Here is a 7,886-nt window from a genome sequence, read left to right on the forward strand (position 1 = left end):
GAAGACCTCGGGGCGCGCTCCGAATGTCACCCGCCCGCCCAGCTCAATCACCGCGATACCGGCCCTTGGTCAGGGAAGTCCTCGGAGCGCACTCCGAATGTCACCCGCCCGCCCGTTCAATCACTGCGATACCGGCCCTTGGGCAGGGATGTCCCCGGGGCGCAATCCTAATGTCACCCACCCGCCCGGTATGCACAATCACTGCGATACCGCCCTTGGTCAGGGATCATGTCGGTCCTCGGGGCGCGCTCCGAATGTCAACCACCCACCCGCCCGCCCTGTGGAATCACTGCGATACCGGCCCTCGGTCAGGTATGTCATCAGCACGCGCGGATCCAGGGGGAGGCGCGCAGGGCGCGCGCCTCCCCCTTCAGCTGGCAAAAAAAAAAAAATGGCAAGATAAATATAACCTCCTTGGATAAACCAAGGCTACTAGAGGTCTTCGGAAGTTACGTCAAGAATATTGACAACGTTATAAAACTAATTCGCTTATTTGAAAGGAGATTTTCTGGTACTTATTTAGAGAAACTTGCAGTTTGCAATTACTTAAGTGGGTCTTTCGAGTCACGTAAACTTACGGTAAAGGCCCGGGGACGGAGCGCGGCCGCATCAATTTCTCCCCAAGAAACTGGTGGGTCGCTGTAAGCCAAAATCGGCGCTCAAAAATATAGAAAGAGCGTGGAAATTTTGTAAGATCTCCAGAAAATCAGCGGAAGTTAATTATTTTTGATGAACTGATGATTTCTATCGTCCGTCATCGGCTTAGAGAGACGCAACCCGCCTTGGGAAAATCGGCGTCGTGCGCCGACACCCCCCTCCCAATCCAGTTCTGACATAGTGAGAAGTACACTGGTGGGGAAGCGCAATGCTTTATGGTTAACTAGGCTTGTTACAAGATGGCCGCCATCCAAGATGGCGGCTCTTGGTGGAAACCCGAAGTGGGTGCAAGAAAACAGACCACTGCTCACCGGGATGGTCATGGATGACTACGCACAAGGTACGTATAGGCGGGAGATACGTGTGTCCTTTATCTTTCATGACATTGATACTTCTATGAGGAGCCGATTGCCCAATTTCTACCGAATATACCCTATGAGACATAAGGTTGGAGCCTCTGGCGACATCAATCTCGACTTGAGAAAGTACGTTACCTCCAAATCGCATTTAAACTCGTTTTGTCAATACTACTACATGGACCCCTAGCACACGAAAAATTTGAGAGTAATCGATGCAGCAGATCTCGAAAAATTCAATGCACAATGTATTTGCCCCCCTCCCACCCTCTGCAGCCAAGGAGACAAAGTGTGTCAACTTCAAGGACTGGGAGAAATTCAAAAAAATCAATCAATTTTCTGGAACGTAATTTAGATCATGACTACATAAATCACACCAACATACTTCAATATATCAGAGAGATCCATTCATTTGATCCTGAAATACAGACTGCCAAAGTTGCTTGGATTTTGCCCAGCAATATTGTTTACACTGTGTCATCTTCATGGACTGGGAGAAATTCAAAAAAATCCATTTATCTTTTTCAAAGTAATTTACATCATGAGTACTTAAATCACTCTAACATATTCTAGAATATTGAAGAGATCCATTCATTTGATCCTGAAATACAGACTGCCAAAGTTGCATGAATTTTGCTTAGCAATATTGTTTACATTGTGTGAACTTCAAGGACTGGGATAAATTCAAAGAAATCAATTAATCCTCTTCAAAATATTTGAGATCATGCCTATATAAACTACTCTAACATATTCTGGAACATTGGAGAGATTTGATTATTTGATCATGAAATACAGACTGCCAAAGTTGCATGAATTTTGCTTAGCAATATTGTTTACACTGTGTGACCTTCAAGGACTGGGAGAAATTAAAAAAATGCATTGATTTTTAAAAAAAAGTATATTGAAACATGACTACATATATCATTCTACCAGACTCCAGGATATTGGAGAGATCCACTCATTTGATCTGTAAATATTGACAGTCAAAGTTTGTAGACTTTTGGTCAGCCATATTGTTAATACTAAGTGAAGTTTAATGACTGAGATAACTTCAAAGAAATCAATTAACTATTTTCAAAGTAATTAAAAACATGACTGTATATATCACTTTAATATGCCCCTGGATATTGGAGACATCCACTCATTTGATTTAGTATTATAGACAGTCAGAGTTTCTTGAATTTTGGTCAGCCATATTGTTTACACTGTATACAGTTTAAGGACTGGGATAAATTCAATGAAATCAATTGATTCTTTTCAAAGTAATTGAAAACATAACTGCATATGTCACTCTAAAATATGCCTACATATTGGAGAGATCCACTCATTTGATTTGATATCATAGACAGTCAAAGTTTCCTGAATTGTGGTCAGCCATATTGTTTACACTATATGCAGTCTAACTGTAATGACTGGGATAGATTCAAAGAAATCAATTGATTTGTTTCGAAGTTATTTAAAACATAACTTCACATATTACTCTAACATATGCCTGTATATTGGAGAGATCCACTCATTTGTTTTAGTATTTTATAGACAGTCAAACCTTCCTGAATTTGGGCCAGCAGCCATATTGTTTGCACTTTGTGAAGTACACTGTGTGTAGGATGAATTAAAAAAAAAGTAAGCTGTGTAATTTAAGTGAATGAAAACAAGAATGCATACTAGTATATGTTACATCAACATATCCTGAAAAGTACAGAGATGCTGAATTTTGATCCAGAAATGAAATATTGACTTGCTTGTCTTTAGTTTTGTTTTCTTCAGTTGTATTGTTCAAAGTGTCTTAACTTCAAGCACTGGGATAAGCTTAACATGTTCATAATGTTACCTATATCTGCATCAAACTTTGATAAGTGTAAGATACTTAGATTACAGTTCTTACAGCAGTATATATATATATATGTGTACAATGCTTTATCATGCCAAACCCCCCTCCCCCATTTTCCAAGAATGGTAAAGAAATGTTTCTAATCCATGGCTGTTTGGATCTTGTAAACATGTTTCACCTCATAATAGAGCTTCATTGCTCCTAATAACTATGACTCAGGATTCAAATTTTTGAATATGAACATAACAAAAACAACAAATGTATACAAATCATTCAAGGGTATGCACAGAAATGTTATTGTCCATGTTAGTTTGATGTTATGCAATCAGATTTTTTTTTTACATTATTTGAGTAGTATAGATAACTTTGTTGAAAGACAATGAACAGAAAGAAAAGAAGCACTTACAATCACAATCCTCTCTCTCTTTATTTTCCAGTTGAAGGACAGAAAATTATTGGTTTGCTCTGAACCAGGACTGTGGAGTTCAATACAGCCTTACATCAGATTTTCTCACCAACCCTGTTATGATTCACAGACCTGGAATACTCACTGAATGAAAACATCAATACATACATATTTTATAGCTACTGTGTATTTAAGTTGTGTGTTTACTATTTGCATTGGTGATGATTTGTAATTTATTTCTATGATTTGTTATACCTCTTTTCCAACTTTACCCTACTGTCTTTGATTGAAAGGAGGCTGGATAAAGACAGTGTATTGTTGTGCATTGTAATGCTCAATGTTATGAACCAATGATGTCTTACCTGAAAGTGTAACTTGAAAAATATATATAGTATATCTGTATTAGCTTGAAATAGTAGAATTGACATTAGTATAGGACTGAAACAAATGTACTTTATCTATTGTGTGTCCATTGTTTTCTTTTCCATTGGCATGGAGGAATATCCTAGCCTGTGTGCTATCCTAGTTAGATTACCAAGGCTCCTATACCTCTCCCCCATACATAGGGAATTGTAGGGGCCTTAGCAAACAAGGATTGTGCAGCATATTACCCTGTGGTATCTTTATATCTTAGACAACTTTGTGTAATATCTGATGCATTGTGATCAGTATCACTATAATAGGAACTACTGGTTTGATATTACATTTCATCACCTTATGTTAGGTCTATTGTATGTTACCACTTTTTGTATATTTCTTTTGACACACATTAAAACATATTTTCTGATGCACACTAAATGATATTGTTTAAGGCACAAATGGTAAGATGAACCTGGCAAGTCTGTTACCAACTACATGTGTTACATCAAATTCAATATCAGTAGTACAAATGAATGAATCTACAGTATTCTATAAAGAGATATCTATGAAATATAATATTGGGAAAATAATATGAATAAAAGTTTTAAACATAGAATTTATACTTTAAACAAGAAGATACTCTATGCCATGTCACCTTTTTATCATAATAAACTGTATGCAGGCCACACCTGTTTTTCCCTCTTCACTATTTTTCTGATAAACCTCTGGCCTTAATGTTACATCAAAATTATTATCATGTGCTTAAAATTTATTGTCTTCATTTGCATTCCATTTTTTTTCATGTACAGTCTTAGAAAAGTTTGTGCTGAAAATTTTGATGTTTTCGTATGAACGTTATTCATAATACTAGAAAGGCCGACATTTGCTTGGGTGCAAATACAGCATATTTCAGCCATACCCATTCCCACGCAACATTGGACTGTTCCAAGTCACCCCTGCGCAAAAATGCAATATTTAATGTAAGTTATCCCCAAAAGAGAACTAATATTGTGAATTGATTCCATGTCAAAACAGAGCTTGCCCAATATGCCCCGGGCCCATATGGAAGAATATAATCTTCCACAGGAGCGCCTATGCATAACTGATTGGTTTTTAGAATCGCGGCAGCTCCTATTTTTCCGAGAGTGAAAAAAAAAACGCATCTTCCATTCAGAAGATTTTCGTCATGAAATTACATGACGCCATTCAACAATTTCCACTTCGATAACTAGGTCTAAGTACCGTCATAATCTCCTTGTGATGTGGGTGCATTTATTATTGCAGTGAACTTTTTTTTAAGCAAGTAGGGCATACGTTTTAATAATTGTCAGGTGCAGGTACTGTGTAGTAGGAGTGTTGTTGTTTTTTTCAAGCTAAAAACTTCAATCTTCTTCTTGTTTTGTATGAGCCATTACATAAACGGAGACGTCTCGAAATTTTACAAGAATTTTACCACCCTGTCGCTTCATTTCTTTTCTGAAAAATCCCAGGACGAACAAGTTAACTTGATTTGGCTTTATCTATATATTTCATTTTCCTTCGAATTCTTTGTTAAGTATATGCCCCTGCATACCACTGTTAAATTGTTTTACTTTGTATGCAATCAGCCATCGGACGTAATCTTGTCTGAGTGTTATAATTTCCTGCTCGTAGCGTGCGAGACCTGGAGGATAGGTGTTTCTACTTTGTTCGGGGGGTTCTTTTCGGAGGTCAGTGGTGATACTCTGGTATTGAGAGTGTTTTATTGGGCTCAAACTCTGGCAGTTTAAAGTTACTTACAATTTGAATGTACAAAGTTTACGTCAAAAAAGAACAACAACAACACTAGAAGTACCTACATTTGTTCGGGGAAAAATACATGCATTCTCGCCACTGTCAAACTTACGTATCAAAACTAAACGCAAGCCGTCCAATTTTCCCTGTCCAAATCTGCCGAAAATGATTGATAGTGCCATGCGGAATGTTGGTATATTCATCGACACTAACGTTCAATGCACGCGTACCGTCCGCTACCGCTCAAATGACCCTGTCTGAACTCCAAATCCTCGCAAACTACAATTTCAAACCCGGCAAAGGGGACCATATGGCCACAGTAAGGCTGTAATATGCATCTGTTTGTGTATATACGGGATTGCAAGGCCCCGCTTATGAATATTAACTAGCATTCGCCTTTCTCGTCGCTGATTGGCTGGCGTCCATAAAGTAATTATCTCTCGCTCTCCCCAGACCGCTGGCACCTGGCACGTGTGGGCTCTGGGGTCACTGGAGTTCACGGCAGGAAGCCGAAAGAAAACCAATTTCCCCTCAGAAAAGCGCTGAAATTAAGCATTTTAAAGTAGTTTATGCCCAAAATTTTACTCGGATCATTTTACCAACTATCTAATGCCTATCTACACCAAATTTAAGGTCATTCCATTGTAATTCAAGGGAACAGGGGGCCACAATATACCGTTTTGGTCAAAACATGACCTTTAAACTTCAATAAAATCATTTTAGAGGCAGATATGAAAAAAATGAGAAAACAGCACCTCGGTATTGACCCACTCTACCCTTGTGCCAAATTTCAGGTCATTCGGTCACGGAACGACGGAGATGAATCGCTTTGAAGATTTGACAGGAGAAAGAAAGAAAGAAAGAAAGAAAGAAACATTACGAATACAATATATTTCACCATACCATATATGGTATGGCTGAAATATAATTAACGTTAGATGATTTTCACAGTGGAATTATTTCACAGGAAATCTGTTTTTTTCCCATTTACTCCATTGTTTTTCTGGGACGAATTTGGAAAGTGACCTTATCATATTTCGACATTGTTTGGCTCAATACTGATCAGGAAAGCACCCAACACAATGCCCCTACATTACGATGCGTCAGTATAGAACAAACTGCAGGAAGTAGAAATTTCAATTTTGCCGCCACAAGTTTGTACCCATCATCCCTTGCGCCTGAAACAAGCCTCGATTTCGTGGATGCCGGCGTTTCCATGGCCTGGTTCTGATCAGTCGCCGCGGTGACCGTGCTGACGTTTTTGTTGTCATTCCCCCCCCCCCCCGATTTACATAATAATCGTCATCAATTGCCACCGCAGAAGCAAAAAGAGTCCGAAATATATGCATTTTCAAATGCGTAAGACACTTTCAAAATCGTCTCCGGCAAGCCACTCAGATCCCACGAGATTTCTATGCGATTTTATAGGAGCGCGAGCCGCTTCACGGAGAAAGGCAAATCGGCAGCCAGGTACAAATAATTTTGCGATATTGTTTGTGTAGCGTGGCTTCGTTTATGAATATTAAGAAGGAGGAACTAGCCTTCGTTAGGTTTGTCCTCAGTGGTAGTTACTAAAAATAGTAAAAGATGTCCCTGAAGTGAACTAGACAGCCACAGACATGACAAAAAGTTAGTGTTTATATATATAGTTTGCTTCTCAAATTTGCTCAGATATGGCTCTAAAATGCACCAAAGAACCTCTAATTCTTATAAATTTTCTGGGGGAGGCCCCCCATACCCCCCCAACGAGAGGGGGGAACCCCCCTCTCGTGCTCTCCCCCCGCGCAGCTTGCGCTGCGCGGCCGCGGCCTTCGGCCGCGTCATGGTGCGCGCCCCCCCTTAGCAAATTTCTGGATCCGCCAGTGATCAGGGCGCGCTCCGAATGTCACCCGCTCGCCAGTGGAAATGAGATTCTTTGGAATACATAAATATCCTGTCGTTTATTTCGAATTCACACCATTGCCTTTCTATACACTCCTGTGGAGGTCCACTGGCAAACACTAAAGCACTAGCCTGGAACCGGCCTATCGTGGTTGTCCCGACATCTCCTCGGTGCTGGGAAGTTGCCCGCCCGCCGAGGTCATATAGCACGCCCCGGCACGACATCGATATCGGGTTTGTGAAAGGCTTGCAGTGTCCTGATTATGACTTACACTATTCACGCGCGCGCGAACAAACCCGGCTGTAAAGATATCCCATCGCATGCGAGCGCTGGAAAAGGCCAGAGAAACGCGGACCAAAGCACAAGTTCCGCAGTGCTTGGCCTCTCACGTTCTTACAGATCAATCACTTATTAAACCCAGTGCCGGCCTACGGTATCGGGAGGGGGGAGGAGCAGTAACACGGGTCGCATTACAGTAGTAATCACAAACCCATTGTATTTATTGGTCAACAAACGACTACCTGTTCCTGGTGGGAATCATAACTTTTTTGGCACTTGCGTGCGATTGGTCGGCGGTCGGGCCAGCGCATTTGCTAAAGGGGGTGAAATTTATGGAGGGAC

At 40.4% G+C, this 7,886-nt stretch overlaps 1 long non-coding RNA gene across 1 annotated transcript; it reads left to right on the forward strand.

Moving 5' to 3' along the window:
• Positions 1-826: 826 nt before the first annotated feature.
• LOC118407027 lies at positions 827-4,249 on the forward strand. Its single transcript, XR_004830110.1, has 2 exons — positions 827-997; positions 3,282-4,249. It is a non-coding gene; the product is annotated as an uncharacterized LOC118407027 (long non-coding RNA).
• Positions 4,250-7,886: the final 3,637 nt, after the last annotated feature.

Source organism: Branchiostoma floridae, chromosome 19 (assembly GCF_000003815.2).
Source record: "Branchiostoma floridae strain S238N-H82 chromosome 19, Bfl_VNyyK, whole genome shotgun sequence".
Taxonomy (NCBI): Eukaryota; Metazoa; Chordata; class Leptocardii; order Amphioxiformes; family Branchiostomatidae; genus Branchiostoma; species Branchiostoma floridae.